The sequence below is a fragment of the Pan paniscus genome, chromosome 15, assembly GCF_029289425.2.
Source record: "Pan paniscus chromosome 15, NHGRI_mPanPan1-v2.0_pri, whole genome shotgun sequence".
Classification (NCBI taxonomy): domain Eukaryota; kingdom Metazoa; phylum Chordata; class Mammalia; order Primates; family Hominidae; genus Pan; species Pan paniscus.
Genome location: NC_073264.2, coordinates 45,948,642 through 45,972,534, shown reverse-complemented (window position 1 = coordinate 45,972,534; position 23,893 = coordinate 45,948,642). Strand labels below are relative to the sequence as shown.

Here is a 23,893-nt window from a genome sequence, read left to right as displayed (position 1 = left end):
CTAGGTGACTATGATTTTTTTTGCTAATCTAGCTAGTGGCACAGTCAATTCAATAAAACATAGAACATTTTAAAAAGTTCCTCCTAGAAGGTAATCTGGCAATATGAATCAAAACATAAAAAAGGTATAATTTAACATAACAATTCGCTTCTAGAAATATTTCCCAAGAAAACAGTTTTAGATTTATCAAGTTGTATGTTTATCAAAGCAACATTTATAATAATGAAAAAATTAAACCACTTGTAATTTCAAATTGAGGGAATAAAATGTAGAGGGGAAAAAATGGCTAAATAAAATGTAGTTACTAAAGTAATTAGTAGAATATTTAATGATATAAAAAAGTTTATAACGTGTTGTTAAGTTTAAAAAAGGTTAAGTTTCCAAAACTATTTTCAGTAGGATCCCAATTTTGTAAAAAATATATATATGCAGAGATTTCAAAAAGTTCATGGAAAAATAGAATTAAAAGATAAAAGTAAAAATTATAAACTGTATTTCTCAACATATGCTATATTAAGTTCAAGATACTTTTGTAAGTGACGATACCAGCCATTTAGAGCATCCCTAAAGAACTGAGTCCTAGGAATTTAACCACGTCAATGCAGTCTTTTTACATTATTAACTGAAGGAAAATGCATTCCATTTAAGACTTTTTAGGATTATGAAACAAAAAGACATTAGAAAGAGTCAAATCAAGACTATAAGGTGAATGCCTAGTGATTTCCCATCAAAACTCTTCCACAATTACCCTGCTTGATGAGAAGGATGAGCAGGAATATTGTCATGGTGGAGAAGAACTCTCTGGCGAAGATTTCTTGGCTGTTTTTCTGCTAAAGCTTTGGCTAACTTTCTATAACATTCTTATACTATTGGCTAACTTTCTATAACATTCTTATACTAAGCAGATATTATCATTCATTGGCCCTCCAGAAAGTCAACAACAAAATACCTTAAGCAACCTTAAAAATTGTTGCCATAACCTTTGCTCTTGGCTTGTTTGTTTCTGCTTTGGCTGGATCACTTCTACCTCTTTGTAGCCATTGCTTAGATTATGTTTTGTCTCCAGGATTGTACTGGTAAAGCCATGTTTCATCTACCATTACAGTTCTTCCAAGAAATGCTTCAGGGTCTTGATCTCACTTATTTAAAATGTCCTTTGAAAGTTCTGCTATTGTCTGAAGCTGATCTGGGTGTTTTGGCACCAATCGAGTAGAAAATTTGCTCAACTTTAATTTTTTAGTCAGAATTATATAAGCTGGACCAGTTGAAATGTTTATAGCATAGGCTATCGTTTATGCTTTTCATCATCAGTCCTCTTCAATTAAGACACAAACAAGAGCCTGGGCAACATAGGGAGATCTAATCTCTACTTAAACCAACCAACAAACAAAAATCAGCCAGGAGTCCCAGCTACTCAGGAGGCTAAGGTGGCAGGATTGCTTGAGCCTGGGAGACTGAGGATGCAGTGAGTAGGATAACACCATTGCACTTTAGCCTGGGTGACAGAGCGAGAACTTGTTTCAAAAAAAAAAAAAAAAAGACATGAACAAGATTAATTCTTTTCTCACAAATTGATGTGGATGGTCTGTGACTGTGGGCTTTATCTTCAACATGGTCTCATCCCATTTTAAAATGAATTATCCATTTGTAAACTGCTGATTTCTTTAGGGGCATTATCCCCATAAAGTTTTTATAAAGCATCAGTGATTTCACTTATTTTCCACACAAACTTCACCATAAATTTGATGTCTGTTCTTGCTTTAATTTTAGCAGAATTCATGTTGCTCTGATAAGAACTCTGTTCAAACTGATGTCTTATCCTTCTTAGTGCCCCAAACTAGCTCCTGTTCATACATGTTATAACAAGTTGGTGTAAGTTTAGTTTGGTGCAAAAAAATTCAAACTCCATGTGAAGTTTTTTCATAATATGTGTTTCCATCAGCCTTTAAAAAAATAATTCAACTTTTGTTTTAGATTCAGGGGTACATTTTCAGGCTTGTTATATGGGTATATTGTGTGATGTTGAGGTTTGGGATATGAATGATTCCATCACCCAGATAGTGAGCATAGTACCCAATAGTTAATTTTTCAACCCTTGCCCCCTTCCCTCTCTCCCCACTCTAGTAGTCCACATTTTGGATTATTGCCATCTTTATGTCTATGAGAACCCAATGTTTAGCTCTCACCTATAATTGAGAACATGTGGTACTTGACTTCTGTTCTTGTATCAATTCACTGAGGATAATGGCCTCCAGATGCATTCATGTTGCTGTAAAGGACGATTTCATTCTTTTTAATGGCTATATAGTGTTCCATAGTGTATATATACCACATTTTCTTTATCTAATCTACTGTTGATGGGAACCTAGGTTGATTCCATGTCTTTGCATTACATTCAGTATTGTAAATAGTGCTGCAATGAATGTAGGAGTACATGTGTCTTTTTGGTGGAATGGTGTATTTTCTTTTGGATATGTACCCTGTAATTGTGTCTGGAATTGGTGGGTTCTCGGTCTCACTGACTTAAAGAATGAAGCCGCGGACCCTTGCGGTGAGTGTTACAGTTCTTAAAGGCAGCGTGTCTGGAGTTTGTTCCTTCTGATGTTCAGATGTGTCTGGAGTTTGTTCCTTCTGGTGGGTTCGTGGTCTTGCTGGCTCAGGAGTGAAGCTGCAGACCTTCATCGTGAGTGGTACGTCTCTTAAGGTGGCGTGTCTGGAGTTGTTTGTTCCTCCCAGTGGGTTCATGGTTTCACTGGCTTCAGGAGTGAAGCTGCAGACCTTCACAGCCAGTGTTACAGCTCATAAAGGCAGTGTGGACCCAAAGAGTGAGCAGTAGCAAGATTTATTGCAAGGAGGGAAGAACAAAGCTTTCACAGTGTGGAAGGTGACCCAGGTTGCCATTGCTGGCTTGGGCAGCCTGCTTTTATTCTCTTATCTGGCCCCACCCACATCTGGCTGATTGGTCCATTTTACAGAGAGCCGATTGGTCTGTTTTACAGAGAGCTGACTGGTCCGTTTTGACAGGCTGCTGATTGGTGCATTTACAATCCCTGAGCTAGACACAAAAGTTCACCAAGTCCCCACTAGATTAGCTAGATACAGAGTGTCAATTGGTGTATTTACAAACCCTGAGCTAGACACAGAGTGCTGATTGGTGCATTTACAAACCTTGAGCTAGATACAGAGTGCCGATTGGTGCATTCACAATCCCTTAGCTAGACATAAAATTTCTCCACTCCCCACCAGATTAATTAGATACAGAGTGTCCATTGGTACATCCACAAACCCTGAGCTAGATACAGGGTGCTGACTGGTGTGTTTACAAACCTTGAGCTATATACAGAGTGCTGATTGGTGTATTTACAATCTCTTAGCTAGACATAAAGATTCTCCAAGTCCCCACCAGACTCAGGAGCCCAGCTGGCTTCACCCAGTGGATCCCCAAGCAGGGCGCAGGTGGAGCTGCCTGCCAGTCCCACGCAGTGAGCCCACATTCCTCAGCCCTTGGGGAGTCAATGGGACTGGGTACCGTGGAGCAGGGGCCAGTGCTCTTGAGGAGGATCCGGCCGGCGCAGGAGCGGGGAGGTGGGGGCGGCGGGAGGGCGGGGAGGCGGCGGCGGGGGAGCGGGGAGGCGGGGACGGGGGGCGGGGGAGGTGGGGAGGCGGAGGCGGCGGGGGAGCGGGGGGAGCAGGGGGAGGCTCAGGCATGGCCGGGTGCAGGTCCCGAACCCTGCCCCGCTGGGAGGCAGCTAAGGCCCCAGAAATCCAGCACAGCAGCTGCTGGCCCAGGTGCTAAGCCCCTCACTGCCCGGGGCTGGCGGGGCGGCCGGCCGGCCGCTCCGAGCGGGGGGCCTGCCGAGCCCACGCCCACCCGGAACTCGCGCTGGCTCGCAAGCGCAGCGCGCAGCCCGGGTTCCCGCCGGAGCCTCTCCCTCCACACCTCCCGGCAAGCTGTGGGAGCCGGCTCCGGCCTTGGCCAGCCCAGAAAGGGGATCCCACAGTGCAGCGGGGGGCTGAAGGGCTCCTCAAGCGCGGCCAGAGTGGGCGCCAAGGCCGAGGAGGCGCCGAGAGCGAGTGAGGGCTGCGAGGGCCGCCAGCATGCTGTCACCTCTCATAATGGGTTTCTAGATAGGTAGTTCTGCTTTATTTTTTAACATCTAAAAATAACCAATATACCACATTTTATTTAGAAGAATTGCATTATAAAACAAATGTTTTACAACTAACTGTAATTAATTCTTTTGTTATATATGCCTGAAGAATACACCGAAAAGTTAGTAGTTTCTTTTTTAGGTGATAGGGTAATAGATGACTTTTGTTTTCTTTCTTTGTGCTTTTATTTATTTTTCTTTTTTTAACATATGAGTAATGTATATTATTTATAAATTACAAAAAACTCACAAGCTATTTATATTTTTAAGAATTTTACGTTATATTTTAAACTAGGTTCAGTGCTTATGTTTATTTAGAAAATCTGATTATTGCCATCTGTTTTCACATATCTTCAGTGTTGTTAACAATTCATGGCGTGTGTTTCTGTGTCGGAGGCAGGAGGGAGCTGAAAAGATGCAGTTTTATCTCCAAAGGAAAGGTAAGATGATTTAAAAAAAAATATTGGTTACTGTCTTATGCAACTTGAGGGTGATCAATGAGGCTTTGGCCAAGTGTTTCTCAATAAAGTTCCGACTTAGTGTTTCTAATAAAGGGCATTGAGTTTTGTGTGGGTCAACATATTTGAAGGCACTGTGTTTACCATCTTCATTGTTGAAAACAGCTTGTCACGTCTCGTTCATGTTTAGTCTGTTTTCTTGTTAACCATGAAAGCAAAGTGGTATATGGGATATTGTAGAATCTGCTGCTGCTTTTAATTCTACATCTTTACTATTTTGATTGATTCTTTTAGAGTTGTTTATCTTTTTTTTAATGTGAGGTTGCATAGTCCAAGGATTCTGGTTTATTTTATGAATGTTAAACATTATTGAAATCACATAAGTCTAATTAGACAGCGAATGCCTAATTAAAGTATTCCTACATTATAGTCTCAAACTTTTGGGAATTTTACTTGGCAATTTCTTCATAAATATATTCATCTGCCTTTTAAATAGCTTTCAAGTTTTGTGATATGAAGGCTCTACCATCAAATTATTCTTTTATATTGGAATTATATCGATCAATACATGTCTTTAAAGTGCTGAATTTTATGGAGCATCCATATATCAAATCTCAGGGCTGTAGACGGACATCCTTTCATTGATCACAGCTTGAACCTGAGCAGAGGATGATGGACAGAAACATGATTTAAGAAGTGATAAATCTGTTGTAGCAGACCTGTGATCTTCTGGCCTCAACCTTACAAATGCTATTGGTGACAATTGTGGCTAAATTGGTTAGTTATTGTCCTCAGGTTTGCAACTCTGACTCTAAACTCATATTGGGCTGAAAAATTTAAATATCTTGTTTCCAGGAGTCTTCATTTTTGGTATCAGTAAATAATCCACATTTATTTTCCTTTTGAGTGCTTTCTCTGTACTTCCTTCCTAAGTGAGGGCACTAGACTGACTTTCTTCTGAATAGGTATAAAATTTTGGCCCTTAGTATTTTTGTCAATGCTGCTTTAATTAAGAATAACAACAGGTGATGTGCATGTTGGCTGGAAATCAAGATTCGGAAGGATTTTACTGCAAAGAAAAATCTGAAGTTCATGATTCAATGCGTTGTGAAGCTAGTATTGAACCTGGTTAAATCAAATTACACTGAGCTCATGGCCGTAGTGTATGATATAGTTGCTCAGACTGGGCTTATTTTCCATTTTCTTCCATTAAAATACCATCCAAAACTGAAAGTATCACAAAGAACTGCATTCAAGATACCTATTTGGATGGAAAATGGCACCTTTAACTGCATCTTTTTGTACTGACTTATAGGGTTCAGTGACTGAAATGTATTTTTTTTCTTCTTTCTTTTTCTGCTTTGTTGTATTCATGCTTGCAAGCACTGCCTGCAAATGACAAAACTGTAGGGAAATAATCTATACTATATAGGCTTCCCTATGTCATTGAGAACAAGAGAGGATGTTAAGAAAGTGTTGATTTTTGTAGTAATTCACTCGTTTAAGTTCTATTGATAGGTACCGTAGTGTTTAGGAAAAAAAAAAAGAGACAAGATGGTTACATAAAGCACAATTTTGAGTTTTGTTTTGCATTGTATAAAGTAGAAGAATAAGGGCCCAGGGATTTCAATTCCAGAAATGTAAAAATCAAAAAGGTAAAGTAATGAAGGTGACTCTATTTTAATCACAAATGGAAGTGATACATAAGTTACAATCAAAATTTTAAAATGAATTCATTTTAATATGCCTAAACTTTATTTGACAAGCTATTTAACATAGCCTGTGAGCCAGGCACTGATTAAGCACTTTGGCATTTTATGAATATTCACTTACTTAAATCTCATAAATAACACTATAAATACTGATACTATCATCAGCAACTCCATTCTACAGATGGGTGGTTGCTTGTGTTGAAAAAATAGCTAGTAGTTAGCAGAGCTGGAATTCAAGCCCAGCAGGTGACTCATGTCCACCAGCAATCCCTTTGCCTCCCTAGTACAGGTGACTGTTGTCAGAGCCCCTGGTTGGAGTGGGAGGAGCCTAGAGGTGCTGCTCACTAGACTTGGCTCAGAGGTTGCAAAAATAGTATAACTGCCCTCCCAAACCTAATGGCCACTGTGGTCAGCAGCTCTTCTAAGAAGAAGATCCTTTTGGGTTAATTCAATAAAATAACTCTTTATGTCTTTGGAGCAGGGTGGGGAGAATTTCTTCTAAAATGGATGGAGGAGTGGAAGTTAAAGAAGTGAACAAAACAGGTGGCAATCTTTCATATGTGGTGTGTTTTCTCTCTTTTCCTGACTTCAATTTCCTTTGAAGGCACAAAATGCTTCATTGAAAAGGGATTGAAGCTGTATTTACAGGTTACAGAAGTGGCTCTGTCAGTCACTCAGTCACCTCCTAGAAATATACCTATCCCACTTGGATCCATCCTTCTTCTCCTAAGTACCCATCAGTTTCCCTCTCCCACTGATTTTTTGTCTTCCTTCTGCAAACCTATTTATGCGTTAGTTCCCACCCAGATCCCATACTCTGGCACACCCCTTACTTAGCTACCTTTTTCTGAATGTGATTCAGAGGGATTTCATGGAAACGTTTACAATTGGATACCTTTTGGATTCCTAGTTTGCCCAAAGGCAGACAGTAAACAGATTCTTTTAAGGTATGGATTAATAGAATTTAAGAGAATGTTTTTAAGCCCTTAAACTGCTGTTTCAGTCTCTCAAAAGCTGAGTATCAAAGATTTGAGTATCAAAGTTACACTTCAAGTTAGTAATAACCAAATACTGTTTTTTCATTCTGTTGTCTTTTGGTAAAAATTACATTTTTTGAAAGTAAATTTTTATAATAATCATTAAGATGTTTAGAAACCAAGTTCTTCAGGATAAAGAAGTTTATATTATGTTGGAAAAGTTCTGGCTCCAGAGATGTTTCTAAATTGAGGCCAGGACACAAAAATATTGTCAAACAACAATTTCTAAGCATTATAATTTTTAAGGTTTTCATTTTGTATATTCAAAAATCATTTTGTTATGTATTAATGAGTCAATAGTAGTGCACTTAGTTAATGCTATTTTTTTTTCTGAATTATCAGTATGTGGTAAATAAAACTCAAAGCACTATTTGTTTTTCCCTTGGCTTAAAAATTTGGCTTTAGGTGAAATGGACACTGCTGTGCTGACCCTGGGCTTTTTAAAGCTCTGTTGTAAAAGCTATAAATGGTTTCTTAACATGCCCCTCACATTTCAAATATCTTTTTCCACAAGGACTACAAAATAGCAAAATGTGCATCTGAGGCTTTGATACACACAGTGAAAATAGAAAGAGGAGAGGGAAATTCACTTCTTTATTAGGACGGCTTAAGTAACAGAGAGGGAGAGCCAAAGGGGTGAATGGCCTTATTCATGCTTGGTATTCCATAAAAGAATTGGGGTGCTTCTTTTTCTGATCCCCTGCAAGCATTCAGTTGCATAAGCTGGTGAATGAAAACATACCCCAATACAAAGCATTTTTTTAAAAAAGGATTCTGTTCTTGAATGTATTCTTTGTCTTAGTTCTTACTTCAGATGACTCCTTGCTTATGAGTATTTCCTTTGCATACTGTAAACAGAAAAAAAGATAAGTTCCTTCTCATGAGAGATTATTAAAGGGCAAGGGTAAGGAGAAAAGTAGAAACCAGGAAAGGATGAGGAACAAATGGATAGAGTAAAGCAATTAGCATAATGTATTCATCCTGCAAAATGTTTTGCCTCAGGTCCCAGTGGGATCAGTTGTAGAGATATAGATTCTAGTCTGTGTGTAGAAAAGATGCATAAAGTAACTTGTCTGAACACTTGCTTATGACTGAATTCAAGGCTTTTTCTGTCTGGTTCCAATTCTACATGTAAAATATAAGGGTACTCTTTATTGAAATCCTGCTTCAGTGTATTCCAGTGGTTTAGTGGGCTGCAGGGGAGAACAGAATGCCAAAAGACTGCCGCTTTAAAAATATATCTTGGTACAAGATACCCTTGACACACCTGTCTTGATCCTACAGACTCTATGAATGAGAATCTTAGCAAAACTGATTAGGTTACTTGTGAAGGTCTGGGGCTATAACCCTGAGCTTGTGTGGAGCTGAAAACTTTTAATTCCTAGTATCTAAATGTCCCCTTTAGCATCAACAGCTGCAATACAAACAAATCAGCTAATATGTTGTATATCCAGAAAAAATGTCTCAGTAAAATATGATTCTGTAGAGTGTTGCTTATTTATACCTTTGACATCTTCCTCTCCCCCAAATCCTGACTGTAGTTAGATGAGACCAATCCAGTTAGGGCATAATGGTTTATTTATTCTGAATTTTAATGAAAACACGAAAGGATATGTTGAGAGTTATAAAGACAATACCATGAGAAAGTATACATTTTATTGGTATACATATGTCTGTATACAAATTGTAACCTCCACAAGACGAGTTATCATGGTATGTTTATTGTTGAATCCTTAATTCTTAGTACCGTACTTGACACACGGTCACAGTATATGTTTGTTAAATAAATGAATGAAAAAGTGAAGTCTGATAATTTCTGTGAGTACTAATAATTACTTTTATTTAGTACCACTAAGAGAATAATTTTGAGAAGTTTATTCCATTAAGAAATTTCATAGTCTTTGCTTAGTATTTGCTCACAGTATAGTAATGAGTCTCTGTCACTTCATATTTAGGGAGGGTCTGCTTTCTTCAAAATGCTGGTGCCCTACTTAATTCATTTACTCTTGCTGTGTCTTTATTGTGCAGTTTTTTGATAGCTTCTTCTGTAGCACCATTAAGCATCTTCATACCTGAAATGGCAGTTCATGTAGATTAATTACACTTTAATTGTTATGCATGTAATATCATTTAGGTTATACAGCTATTTATTGAGCACTTACCACATGTTGAGGACTTTTGAAGTTACAGTGAATAATGAGTTATAATCCCTGGTCTCACATACCAATTTTACAAGCCAGAAAATACGTGAAAAATGAATTTTAAAATTCAAATTATTGGAGAAAACAATAAACCATCAATATTTCCTGGTTGAGAAATTCCGAGATTTCTTTCGTATTTGAAAAGACATTTTGTATCGTCTATTACTCAATTGCCTTCAAGAAGAGTTGACACAACAAAGAGGTGATTTTAATGGAGGAAATATAGTATAAGAAATAGGTAAATTGATTTGATTTCTCTAACTTTGTCAAAAGACTTTTTTGAATAATTATTTTATACTTAGTGTATCTTTTTCTATTTTTAAATTAAAATTTCTGAATTATGGCTTGGAAATTACTTTCTGTTGCTGCCATTCTGATGTTTCTGTGTCCCCTGACTTCCTTTGGTGGAATTGTTTGTATCTCTGAAGAAAAAAACTTCTTCGGTAGCTGCTTAAGAAAGGATACTTGAGAAATAAGTTTTTATGCTTTTTTGCACATCTGAAAATTTCTTTCACCCTCAATTTGGTTAACAGCTTTGTTCAATATAGCATTTTGTATTAAAAATATATCTCCCTCAGAATATTGAAAACATTGATTCCTTAGAGTTCCAGCATTGGTATTGAGACATGCCATTCTATTTCCTATGCCTTGTATGTGACATATACGTGCAGTCATGCATTGCTTAATGAGAAGAATGCCTTATGAGAAATTAATCGTTACATGATTTTGTCATGTGTGAACATCATAGAGTGTACATAGTACATAAACCTAGATGGCATAGCCTACTATACACGTAGACAATATGGTATAGTCTAGCACTCCTAGGCTACAAACCTATTTAGCATGTTACTATACTGAATACCGTAAGCAATTGGAAGACAATGGTATCTGTACATCTAAACATAGGAAATGTATAGTAAACATACGGTATAAAACATAAAAAATGGTACCTCTGTATAGGACACTTATGAATGGTGCTTCAGGATTAGAAGTTGCTCTGGGTGAGTCAGTGAGTGATGAATGAATGTGAAGGACCAGGATGTTACTGTACACTACTGTGGAATTTATAAACACCGTACAGTTAGGCTATACCAAATTTGTAAAAAGTATTTCTTTCTTCAGTAATAAATCAACCTTAGCTTACTATAACTTTTTTTAACCTTATAAAGTTTTAAAATATTTTAAAACTTTTTGACTGTTTTGTAAAAACACTTAGTTTAAAATACATTGTACAGGTATGCAGAAATATTGTACAGCTATACAAAAATATTTTTTCTTTATATCCTTATTCATAAGCTTTTTCCATTTTAAAATTATTTATTTCTTTACTGTTATTTTTTTAAAAACTTTTTTGTTAAATAAACAAAAATAACACAAACACACACATTAGCCTGGGCATACTGATATGGTTTGGCTGTGTCCCCACCCCAATCTCATCTTGAATAGTAGCTCCCATAATCCCCAGATATCGTGGGAGGGACCTGGTGGGAGGTAACCGAATCATGGGGGCAGGTTTTCCCTATGCTGTTCTCGTGATAGTGAATAAGTCTTATGAGATCTGATGGTTTTATAAAGGGCAGTTCCCCTGCACATGCTTTCTTGCCTGCCACCATGTAAGACGTGCCTTTGCTTCTCCTTCACCTTCTGCCATGATTGTGAGGCCTCCCCAGCCATGTGGAATTGTGAGTCCATGAAACCTCTTTTTCTTTATAAATTACCAAACCTCGGGTACTTCTTTATAGCAATATGAAAATGGACTAATACAAATATGGAGGATCAGAATCATCAATATCCATGTTTTCCACCTCCACATCTTGTCCCACTGGAAGGTCTTCAGGGACAATAACATGCATGGAGCTGTCATCTCTCCTATGATATATATATACATATATATATATATATGTATATATATATGTATTTCTCTTTCTGGATCCTTCTATAATCTTTCTTATCAGTGTTCTGAACTTCACAGTGATGAGTCTTGGGGTGTGTGTGTGTGTGTGTGTGTGTTTGTGTGTATGTGTGGCTTGTTCCTAACATTGGGTGCTTAGTTGCCTTTTTAATCTGGGATATATCCTTCCATTTCTTATAGATTAGGAAATTGAGAGTAAGGCAGTTAAATAACCTGCCAGATCACACAGCTAAGTGACAGAGCCAGGACTGTTTGACTTCTGAATTCTGTGTGTAGTGCATAAAGTTTAGCATAGCACTTTTGCTTGTCCCTATTTAAAGTGCCCAGGTGGATACAGACAAAAGTGACTCAAGGCACATGCTGAAGGAACCCAGTGCTTCTAAAGTATTTTCTTTGCTTTCACGAAGTCTTTTGCAAAATAGTTTTGTAGACCTTAATATTCTTATTTTTCTCAACTTTCAGCCTTTCTTAAAGCTTCCTCTTCCCTTTATAGCCTATCAATCACTCAGCTCACACACATCAGGGTCCCACATGCTTGATATGTGCCCATCTAACAGATAGTATTCTCACTCAGCATGGATATTAGCACATCTAAAACTCACATCTACAGTTACTGCTATTTTCTGCACTGGGGTTATAATATCTATCCATATGTGAGAAGAGGGAGTTTGCCACAAAATATTACAGATTTTTAGTCTGTAGCTTGTGATTGCACAGTTTGTTCATAGGCAAAAACTTGTTAGCAATCTAAGTTCATTTAGTTTTATTTGTTGTTCCTGTAAATTAAAAAGTTAGGGATAACTACATTTTGATACTCCCTAAGCCACTTCTGACAGAATAAGCCTAGTACGCATCTGAAAATGACACTTGTGTAATCGCTTATAAAACAAAACTGGGGATTAAAACTTTAAGCTTGCATTTTGATGTTCAAATACATAAAAGGAACCAAAATAATAATGCGGATATCCTTTGTTACACAGAAACTGCTTGTGTAGAATTTTGGAGATTACAGAATTAAAAGGCCAAGGAAAGGCCTTGATATCCAATGAGTCAAATGAAAAATAAAAGTAGGATGGATTTGCATTTTACTCTGTTTTCAGGCTTAATTTAAATACTTACTTTTTCCAAGATACTCAAAGAACATTATATATTTAAAGAAAGAAATGCTTAGACCATCTGTTGATATTGGTGAATCTGCTTCTCCAGTAGTTGATGTGATTTGCTGTTCTGTTAACAGAACTTTGCTTTCTTTCTTCATGTCCTTGGTTCAAGCTGACCTTTCTATGCCTTTCTTTTTCTCAAATCCTATTCATTTTTTTCAAGGACACCTCAAATCCCCCTCTCACTTTGAATCCTTTGCTAATAACCTTGGTTTAGAAGTTTTTCTTCTTAACTCATAGAGTTTTTGTTCTACATATTTGGCTTATTTAACTATTGTTTACAAGTCAGTAGTGCTAAATATGTCTCTGTGGATTTATGTCTTTCATTTCCTATCACTGGGTAAGTACCTTGGCTACCTGTCATTGGCAGTGCCTTGCTTATGCACAAATATCTGTAGAATAACAGATTCACATTTTTAGCCATGCTTCATTTGAAGAGATCATAGCACTGAGAACTTGCTTTAAACAGCATAACATCATGGTTAAAAGTGCAGGGTCTGGAGGCCACACTGTCAGGTCTGAATCTTGGTTTTACTGCTTACCAGTTGTGTGATGCTGGGCAAATTACTTAGCTTCTTGTTGCTTAGTTTTCTTGTAAAGTGATAATGACACTCACCTGCTAGGATTGGCAGACAGATTGAATGAATTAATAGTTTTAGGGTATTTGAAACAATATCTGCTATGTAAGTATTATAGAAGCATATGTTGTAAGTTTTTTTAGATAAAGATCTATAAAAGAGACAATTGTCATCATTTATTTACTTAAAATACTGTGGACCTATAAAGTAGGCTAAATCAAGTGGTTTTACTTTGAAAACAAGCATGAACATGCTAAAATCCATTCTCTCATCTTCTACAATAGTGAATTCACAAATGCTAAAAGTATCTGAAGAAGGTGGCACCACACCTACTCTGGCATTCTTAGCTGTGAAGAGGTGATGATGGCCACTGCAGGCCATATTCAAACTCCTGTGCAGGATAGGAGAGCTCCTCTTCCTTTTTTGATAGCAGCTTTTCCAAAGGTAGCTGAATTCTCCAACTGGGTAGTTTGAATGCAGTCAGATTCCCTGTGGGAGAATAATAGGATAAATGACTCACCCCAAGCTCATAGGCAGTCAAGTTATATTTGTTTTAGAGCAACAAGTTTTAACATTTTGATGCAGTAGATTTGAGTATTTTCATATAGACATTCCAGTGGGGCAATTGGAGTGACATAAAGTCTATCAAAATAAAATTTGCATTTTGATACACATTACAAACCTCAATCCACTATTTCTGACCCCTAAGAATATAACCCTTTTAAGGTATACTCTTTCAGACATACTCTGAAATTGAGACAGGTGCTTAATTTTCTTCACACAAGCAAGACTCTTTCAGAAAATTACTTGTATAACAGAATAAAAATCTTCTAGAGGTTGAAACTGGTACTTAATATGTGTAGCACATTTTTGAAAATCTGAGATTTAAAAAGTGCTAGAAATACATGACTGGTATCACTTTAAAAAATTAGTGACAATATGAAAATACAGTTCCTTATAATCAGTTATTTAAAAGCGAATTTTCTTATGCTATATCAAGAATTCTACTGTTGTTATTGTTTTATAAAACATTACATATAAGAAACTCCCTTCTAAAAACATTGTTACACTGCCCATTTAAAAGCTTGGTAAGTATAGGTTTTAAAATGTAACTGAGCATTGTGAAAAGAGTTTATGCTGAGTAACCACACTTAATGTAAACGATCCGTAGTAACAGACTCTGATAATCAGACTATTATCCAATAAATAATTTTTGTCTTAAAAAAATACAAAGCTGAGAACTTTAGTCTTTCAGTCATTTGGCAAGAAAATTGGATGTTTATATTCTGTTTGGAACAATTTTCGCTCTACTCCCCCAAATGTCATTAGAAACTATGAGAGTGAAATGTAAGTTTTTTATGTTATAGATGAATGTTGAATAAATGGATAAATGGTGCCTAAACTGTGACAACATCACATTGTTCCAAATCACTCCAACTGTGTGGGATCTGAGCACACCCGGTAAGTGCTCCAGCCCCACAACAATACTTTGTCATCTGCCTCCTGCTACCCCACCCCCACCTATCTGGCATGTTCTTTCCCTAAGTATCAACATAGTTGTTTTCTTCCCTCCTTTAGATGTTTACTAAATGTCATCTTCTCAGCGAGGCTTCCGAGGCTTCCTCGCTATCCTTTCTAAAATTGCACCTATTCCTTCCACCTCACACTCTTTCCCCCCTTCTCTTCTCCAGTGCTTGTCACTCTTAATCTTGTTTACATTGGTCTTCCTCCCCTTCAAACTGTAAGCTCCTTAAGGATAGAAGCTTTGAAGATCTAGTTTACAGCCATATCTTTAGGGCCTAGAATAATATCTGGCACATAGTAGGCATTTAACAAATATTCAATGAATGAGAAAATGAGTCCAAAATCTTTTATATGTGACTTTGTACTTATGGGTATGTCTGATGTCCTGGAGATAAAGGCATTTCAAAAAAAATAATGAAGCTACCATTTAAAGAACAGATATATAGAACAAATCATTATTTTTGTAACATTCTGTGCATTTCAAAGGCTATGCTGTTCTGGTATTTTCCTTCTTTAGGCTTTCTTTCTTTCTTTCTTTCTTTTTTTTAACATAGCCATTATTTTCAGAAACAGCTCTGTTGGACTCTGCCTAATTTTTGTTCAGAGCTCTATTGTAAAGGAATCTGTCTTTGAGGATGCTGACCTTCTTTTCCGTCATTGTCTTGCTTTTTATTTTATACTGTGCTCTTCCTTTGGGACCCAGTCTCTCAAAAGGTTCTCATATATAGGTAAAATTGAATTTGTCTAATGACTTTTAATAAGGTGCTGTAATTTAAAATTTAACAGAATCCATGTGTGAAAAGCAGTGCTGTTCTTTTGTGTAGATAGGTACACTGAGTGATTGTAGTAAAAGACACTGCTGTGTTGGTACAAATTTCAGTTCTGCTGCATGAAACAGAAAACCCAAATAACAGTGGCTTAAACAAGATAGGGGCTTATTTTTCTTATGTAATGAATGATGCTGGTATTACCTTAGTGGCTGAGGGTGTCGGGGCTGCAATGTCTGCAATTCTTTCAGCCCTTAAGATTTAAAGAAGGAAAATGGAGGGAAAAAAAGGACAAAAATGAGTGTCAGATGAATCATACTCCCTTTTTCTGAAGCTTCTCCAAAAACCCAGCTTTCACATCCAAGCAGTGGCCTGCTCTATATCCCATGGCCACCCCCATCTGCAAGGGAGGTTGCTTTTTCTTTCTTCGGAGCCAACAAAATTGGAATTCCATTAGTGAAGAAGGGGAGAATGGATATAGAGTAGGCAACCAGCAGTCTCTGACAGAGTAAAATATACCTAAAAGGTAAATAACATTTTTATCTGCCTTTTTTAGAAATGAAATTGACCAGGCCACATCACCTGGAGGAAGTGTTTGGAAAATTATCTACAGGAAATTATGTTTCAAGTTTTTAGAAAGCATGGAAGTAAAATACTCTTTATAGTATTGTGCAAATGTAGACTAGAGCAAAGAAGACAGCTTAAATTCTACACCAAAGAACAATTTGTATAACATCCACGTGGTTGTGTCTGTTGAAAGACATTGCCCAGAAATAGTTCTAACTGTAAGATTTAAATTATAATTCATAGTAATTTTAGATAGGTCAGTGTGGATCGTATAGACTATAAAATATGGTGATAAATTATATAATAATTATTTAGATTATATACTTATTTAAGGTCTATTATTTAATATTTGTAATTAATATTTGGCAAGGTAGATTATGTAATAATTAAAACAATTATATTTCGTAAATGTTAACAATTTAGAATATTTGTAGCTCATCTGCTTGATAACTAAAACAGATAAAAATATCTGAAATAATGAGTTTGTATGCCTTTAAGTTGTTATTGATTCATTTAGAATTACTTAAATGCAGAGTAATTTCAATTTTTTTTATCTCATAATTTAATTCTTTAATTTAAAATTGTAGTAACCTGGGAAATTTGTGGGGAAGTCATTGGCAGGGATGAATTATTATTCCTAAGGAAGAACTTTAAGGTATTTAATTTAAAGTTTCTTTTATTCTTGTAACTACTTAGGAAGTGACTTTAGGGGGCTTATCATAATGCCACAAAAATAGTAAATGGAATGAAAGAAATCAGGTCCCTAAAGAAGCAACACACTTCAGTTTTTCAAATGTTGTCTATAATTATACAATAATGTGTTTTAATCCTAGGGGAAAAGTATTTTGGATCTTATTCTTCCTTAATTTTAAATGAATGGGAGCCTTATTGAGTTTAACTTAACATTGCACATTGAATTGCAGTTGTCTTCATTTTTCTTTATTTTAAATGATGGATAAAGAGAGCTGTTTTATTTTCTATAATCTTGTCGTTTAGAAAATGAATTGTAGGTATAATGATGTTTTAGATTAAGTAAGGCTCAGGGGACATAAGTGTGACTCACACATAGTTATTGTCTTCAAGAAGTTTCTAGTCTGATAGGAGAAACATGTCTGAGACATTTACTTCCTTTGTAGCTAAGGGCTGTCTTTGTCCTTTCTGGATGCTCTACAGAATATTATAAACTGGGTAGCTTGTAAACCACAAACATTCATTTCTCACAGTTCTGGAGGGTGAGAAGTCCAAGATCAAGGTGCTGGTAGATTCTGTGTCTAGCGAGGGCTGACTTCCTGGTTCATAGACCACCATGATCTTGCTGTGTCCTTGCATGGCAGAAGGGGCAAGGGAGTTCTCTGGAGTCTCTTTTATAAGGACATTGATCCCATTTATGAGGCCAGAGCCCTAATCACATCCCAAAAGTCCCACCTCCTAAAACCATCACTTTGGGGGTTAAGATTTTAGCATATACATTTTAGGGGGACATAAACATTCAGACCATAGGGTTTATGCTAGAGGTATGAACAAAGAGCCGTGGGGGTCTGGAGGAGGGCAGATGGTGCCAAAAGAGATTGAGGGAAGAAGATGACATTTGACATGGATCTTGAAGGAATTTTACCAGATGAGAGATTAGGGGATGGACATTCAGAGAGGGAACAGGTGATAGAGAGGGAGAGTTCCCTGAATGGACCCTCAGTGGGGAGGGACAGTTAAAGGTGGTGCTTGACAAAAAGTTGAGGCTGACTGTGAAGGGCCTTGTATGTCTCGCTAAGGATTTTGGATCTTACTGGTAGGCAGTGAAAGACTTACAGAGTTTTTAGACAGCACAGTGATATGACTAAATTCTGCTTTCATGGATATAACTGCGATGACAAGAGGATGGACTGGGGCAGATATGATTGTTGGTAAGGAGACCACCAGGAGGCCTTCCTAGCAGCCCAGGTGGGATGATCGGAGCATGAGCAGAAGGAGCAATCATAAGGACATAATCGAGAAGGTGGCTTTGGGAAATATTTCTCTTAGAACTAGGCATTTGCTTGTGGAAGTATGTGTGTTTGGGTGCAGGGGTCATGAGTACTTGGAGCTGAGTATAACTGATGTTTCTAGCTTGCAAAATGATATAGGTCTTATCTAATGAGTTTAAGAATTTAGAAAGAAATGCAAGGTATTTTGAAGCAAGATAATAAGTTCAATTTGGGATGTTAATTTTTTTAAATATCTGTGTAGGGGACAGTTGGACATATGAATTTGGAAATAAGAGTTGAGAGAGAGAGATTCTGATGTCATCCTCACAAAGATAATTGTTAAAGCTCTGGGAGGAGGGTGTCTTATTTCAATTTTGCACATTAACTGAGACTTACAGAGGTTAGTGACTTGTTTAAGGTCACTAGAGATACCAGGGTAAAAAGTCAACATCTAATCAGGTCTTCTGATCCCACAGTCAATTATTTAATTTCTTTGACCCTCAGTTTCTTTACATGTAAAGTGAGGATAATGATATCTTCCTCATAATACTTATGATTAAATAATATAATATGTATATGCAGTACCATGAAGTGACACAGGGTCACAATCAGACAGTCATTAAAAGTGTGTTAATTTCCTTCTCCCTTTCCTTCTTTTGTTTACAAATGCTGTTGTGGGTTGACAAAGACTCTCGCCTTGACCAAACTTTAGACAGGCTTCTCTGAAACCTCTTTCAACTAGGGCTCTGTCTTCCAGCCTACTGAGTCTGGTCTTAGCAAGAGTCCTGTTAAGTCAGTTTATAGAATGTCTCTCCACTCTTGGTATCTGATCACTCTTGATATCTGATCATATTTCTCATCCCACACCCTTGATATCTGATCATCCTGAACTAACTTCAGCAGGAATCATGTTAAGATGGTTTAGCAAGAATTCCGCTACACTTGATGCCTCTTCTTAGTAATTTTCTATCCATTGACACCCCTCACCTCCTACTCCTTGGCTATAAATTCCCAACTACTTTAATGTGTTTGGAGTTGAGTGGAATTTCTCTCTCCTATTGTAATAGTCTTGACACCTATTGCAATAGTCTTGAATAAAGTCTTCTTTGCCCTTTCAACAAGTGCCAGAATAATTGTTTTTCTTTAACAGGGCCTTAATATTACTGTACCTAATAATATTCCAAGAGGTTCATTAATTAGACAGCTTTCTATATTTCTAGCATGACACCCTTACTACCTAGGGCTGGGAGTTCAAACATGGGTCAAAACTAGAAAGCACCAAGTGGGCATCAGATTGAAGCTGGGTGCCAATAGATATGATTGTGGGAGCAGCCAAGGTTGAAGATATGAGTCATCAGAAAATAAGGAGAGCTGAACAGTCGACCCAGAGTTGCAAGAGAGCCTGGAAACTGGGGAAATAGCCAAGATCATGGGAAATAAGAATATGAGAAGCAGGTATTCAAGTGATCTGACTAATCCCACAGGATGAGAATTTTTTCTTCCCCAGGAATGCTTTTAACAAGTTAAATGCTTTTTGGCTCCATGTGAAGCCTTTTTGGCTACCTTGAAATCTTACACACAGACTCTGCAGGGGATAGAGGTTGGCTATGTTGTTCCATAAGCATATTTTCAACTCAGCACAATGAAGACCATTGTCCTAGATGGCCTGCTGGGGAAATGGATTATGTAATTATAAAGAGCTGAGATTTAACACTTATGCCAGTATCTGCTGGCCAGGCTGGAGGGCAGTGGCAATCATAGCTCACTGTAGCCTTGAACTCCTGGGCTTAGGTGTTCTCCTGACTCAGTCTTCCAAGTAGCTGGAACTACAGGTGTGTGCCACCATGCCTGGCTAATTTTTTAAATCTTTTGCAGAGATAGGGTCTTGCTATGTTGCCCAGACTGGTCTCCAACTCTTGGACTCAGGTGAGTATTATTAATTTTTAAATACCAGAATAGAATCACATTACTCAATATTAAAATTATATTTCCATAACTGATTTTTTAAATAATCTAGTAGGCATTGAGTGATGGGGGGACTTCAGGGCTTCCATCAGGAATGCCAGTGATCTGTGTTATAGGTATGTGAAAGGCCTGGTGGACAGAATTCTAGTGTTTTCAGTGCCCCTTACCTTTCTTGAGTGCTCAAGACTGACCTTAGGAGAAGGTAGAATAGACAGCAAAGAGAGTTTTAAGGGCCAAACATGAGGGAAATGAATGTTTGGGGCAGAATCAAAAGAGGAGAAAATAGTTCAGCAGCTATAGCAAATCAGGGTGTACTCACTGGAGTGTTCGAAGGAGCAGGTTATGCAAGTGTGAAAAGTTGGCAATTTGGAAGAGAGAGAAAGCAAAAATACTAACAAGGTTGGAGAAAGGGCTCTTATGAGGTCCTTAGGGTGTTAACTTTGCAATGCCATATAAGGCCTTGATTAAGATTTCTAACAAGTTAAAAAAATTAAACCTGAACTGCAAATGTAATGATTGAACTGATGGCATAATTTGTATGGATTTATTCAGGGGAAATGTCAACTATATTTACGGCCCAGTTGAGAAAGAAGAGGGACAGAGAAAGATCAGCAGACAGACCACTATATGTGCTATGCTCTATGGGATCCTGTAGAGAGCCTGGGCTAAGAGGCACTGCCCCAGTGCCCATTCTCAGGAAAGGACAGAAACAGTTAACTCCTGGCTTCCAGTTTTCTGTGTGCCTTTGGGCAAGTGGGCTTCCTTATTCACATAAACTCCCCTTCCTCCAATTCTAGGGGTAAAGATAATCAAGAATTAACTACATATCTCTGGGCAAATGTTTATGTTTGGTTGTAATTAGAATGATGGAACTGAATTATGATGCTAGGCATTAATTTACCATGATAGTATTAACTGATATTTTTGAAAGTCACCCAGATAGTCCAATCTTGAGAAACTAGCGTGCCTATAAAATAATTTGATTGGTAACAGTATGTGTGATTTTCTCTGAAATACAAACTTTAAGGAGAGAGGTAGAATGAATTCCCTTCTCTATTCTTACCATCTTCATAACCTCATCAAATTCGTTAGATCTGTGAGTGTTTCCTTGTCTGTAAAGTGAAGAGAGCTATAATATATGAAAAATATTGTGAAGATGATATATTAAAGGAGGCTATCGCAGTAGAAGGTGGTTTTTTATAAATGTGAGTTTTCAAAATATCTTTCAGTTTAAGATGTCATCTTGATAACTGCCAGATTTTTGGCTTTTCAGCAGCCTTTGCCAAAATAAGATTCAGAATAGTCGACCCCACCCTCCTAAATCCCCCAGCCCACTCTGTTTTTCACCCTGACACAGGACAATTTAACTTCTGCTGGTGTGGGGTTTGTGAAGTAATCTCTTCCAGAGACACTCAGAACAGTGTTGAGACTTCTCTAAGCCACAGGCAATTACAGAATTTACTCCATCTTCACTTCTTTGCCCTTGAATCTGACGTTTCTAGTTGTATAAGTGGTCAGATGCTGGGCTATCAGTTGCTTTTTAATTTTAAAAACTCTTATCATTTCTTTTATAAACCCACAAAAATGCTTGTAGAAAAGTTAGAGAACTTATATGAACAACTACAAAAATCTTTTTTTCTTATGCATATATATGTGTTTCAACAAAATCCAAATTATGCTATATAAAAATTATTTGCTAAGTTGCTCTTATCTGTACATTGTTTGCATGTATAGGCATTTCTGCTAAAATGCAGTGTATGCACTTCCAAAAAACCTTATATTTGGCAAAATTGCACCCTAAAAATGACAGGGATAAATTGGAAAATAAGGTTAGGGCAGAGTATTCAAAGTTCAAGCAAACTTGCAGCCAGAGAACCAGCAAAAACAGTTGCTAGTATCTGGGTAGATAAGATAGACTGCCAGACAACAATTCAACATGACTGCAGGCTGGTATGTTGGAGATTTTAAAAATGCAAGGACAATAAAGTGGTAATGCCATCAACCCTTTAATTAGAACAGGAAGGGCCAGGCACGGTGGCTCACGCTTGTAATCCCAGCACTTTGGGAGTCTGAGGTGGGCGGATCACCTGAGGTCAGGAGTTTGAGACCAGCCTGGCCAACATGGTGAAACCTCATCTCTACTAAAAATACAAAAATTAGCCAGGCGTGGTGGCAGGTGCCTGTAGTCCCAGCTACTCGGGAGGCTGAGGCAGGAGAATCGCTTGAACCTGGGAGGTGGAGGTTGCAGTGAGCAGAGATTGGGCCACTGCACTCAAGCCTGGGGGACAAGAGCGAGACTTTGTCTCAGAAAAAAAAAAAAAAAGAATAGGAAGGGAGCACACTGAGCAGGAGTATGCACAATACAGATGGAAACAGATTTCTGAGCCACTGGGGCTACCGTCAAGGTAGGTAGGCACTGGCAACAGTGAAATCTGCCATGAGCTGAGAGCTGCACCTCTCTCGCCTCTCTGGGGCTGTGTCTTTCTGAGTAAAAAGGTCTGTGAGCAAACCTTCTTTTAAAATTTATTTATTTGTTTTTCAACTTTTTATTATGGAAAATTTTAAGCATACCCCAAAGTAAAAAAAAAAAAAAATATATATATATATATATAAATAATGCATTCAAAATCCAGCTTCAACAATTATAAATATTTTTCCATCCCGTTGCAGCTATCTATAATTTTACCTGCTAATAACTCAGTATATATTCCTACCAGATAAAAACTTTAAAAACCTATAAATATAATGCCACTTTCACACCTAACAAAATTTATCAAAATTTTTGATATCATCTAATATCAAATCCATGTTTAAGTTTTTCCAGTTAAAAAAAATCTTTTTGTCATTCCTTTCCTCAAATCAGAATTCAAGGAAAATCCATTAATTGGATTTGGTATTATGTTTTTAAATAGTTTTTGGGTATCTTTGTAAGTTTCTTTTTGAAAATATTAGCAAATATTATACATACTGATATTTCCCTTTTTTATGAGGTTCACTGTTCAGTTTCTTGGTGTCTTTCATTTAATAGCTCAATCCTGCAGATCACTCTACATTACCATAAAGAATTTTCATTGGTTCTTATTATATCTGCATAGTCCTTCATTGGTTGGTATACCATAGTTTACTTAATCAATCTTATACTGATGGAATGTGGGTTTTTTTTCAGTCTTTTCTTACTATAAATCTTGCAAATCATGCTTTAATAAATAGCCTTGTCTATATTTTATATTTTTAAGCACTTGTTTTAAATTTCTTAAAACATAGCCAATGGGCTCCTGCTGTCAGTGCAGCTGCTGAGCAGAGGGTTTTTCCTTTCCTGCTGATGGTTAGAAGTCCAGTCCTCCTCTTTTGGCTTTGCTTATCCAGAAAAAGTCATATATGAACCAGCACAACTCCAATTTATAGTGCCATAATTCCCCTATTTACTAAGTGTATATACAGAAGCGTGTTGCAGCAGGACAGATGACATGTGCACATACCCACACATCTATCCCCCCATTGTACATACAAACCACACATCTGCATTATCATTTTTAATGGCTGCTGCATTCGTTATTTATTGCTGCATAGCAAATTACCCCAAAGATTAGTGTCTTAAAACAATAAACTTTTATGTGGGTTGGGGCTGTAGAAATCTCAAGGCACAACTGGGGAAGGATTTGCTTACAAGCTCACACATATGGTGCCGGGAGAACTGCATTCCTCATAGGTCACTGGACTGAGCCTCCCTTAATTCCTTTCCCCATGAGCCTTTTGATAGGGCAGCTCACAGCATAGCAGCTGGATACAATCAGAGGAAGTGAGAGAGCAAGAAAGGATGACTAAGACAGAAACAGAATCTTTTTGTAACCTCATCTCAGAGGCAATATCCCATGGCTTTTGCCATATTCTGTTTGTTAG

At 37.3% G+C, this 23,893-nt stretch overlaps 1 long non-coding RNA gene across 3 annotated transcripts in view; it reads left to right on the top strand.

The window, feature by feature from the left end:
- Positions 1 to 3,607: 3,607 nt before the first annotated feature.
- Positions 3,608 to 23,893, top strand: part of LOC134728892 (uncharacterized) — a 405,206-nt gene continuing 384,920 nt past the window's right edge. For 2 of the 3 annotated variants that reach the window (XR_010109754.1, XR_010109753.1), the window contains exon 1: positions 19,823 to 19,954. This is a non-coding gene — a long non-coding RNA (uncharacterized LOC134728892). Of the gene's footprint in view, positions 4,592 to 19,822; positions 19,955 to 23,893 lie in introns of those variants that run through there. The other variant, XR_010109752.1, reaches the window with a different exon arrangement.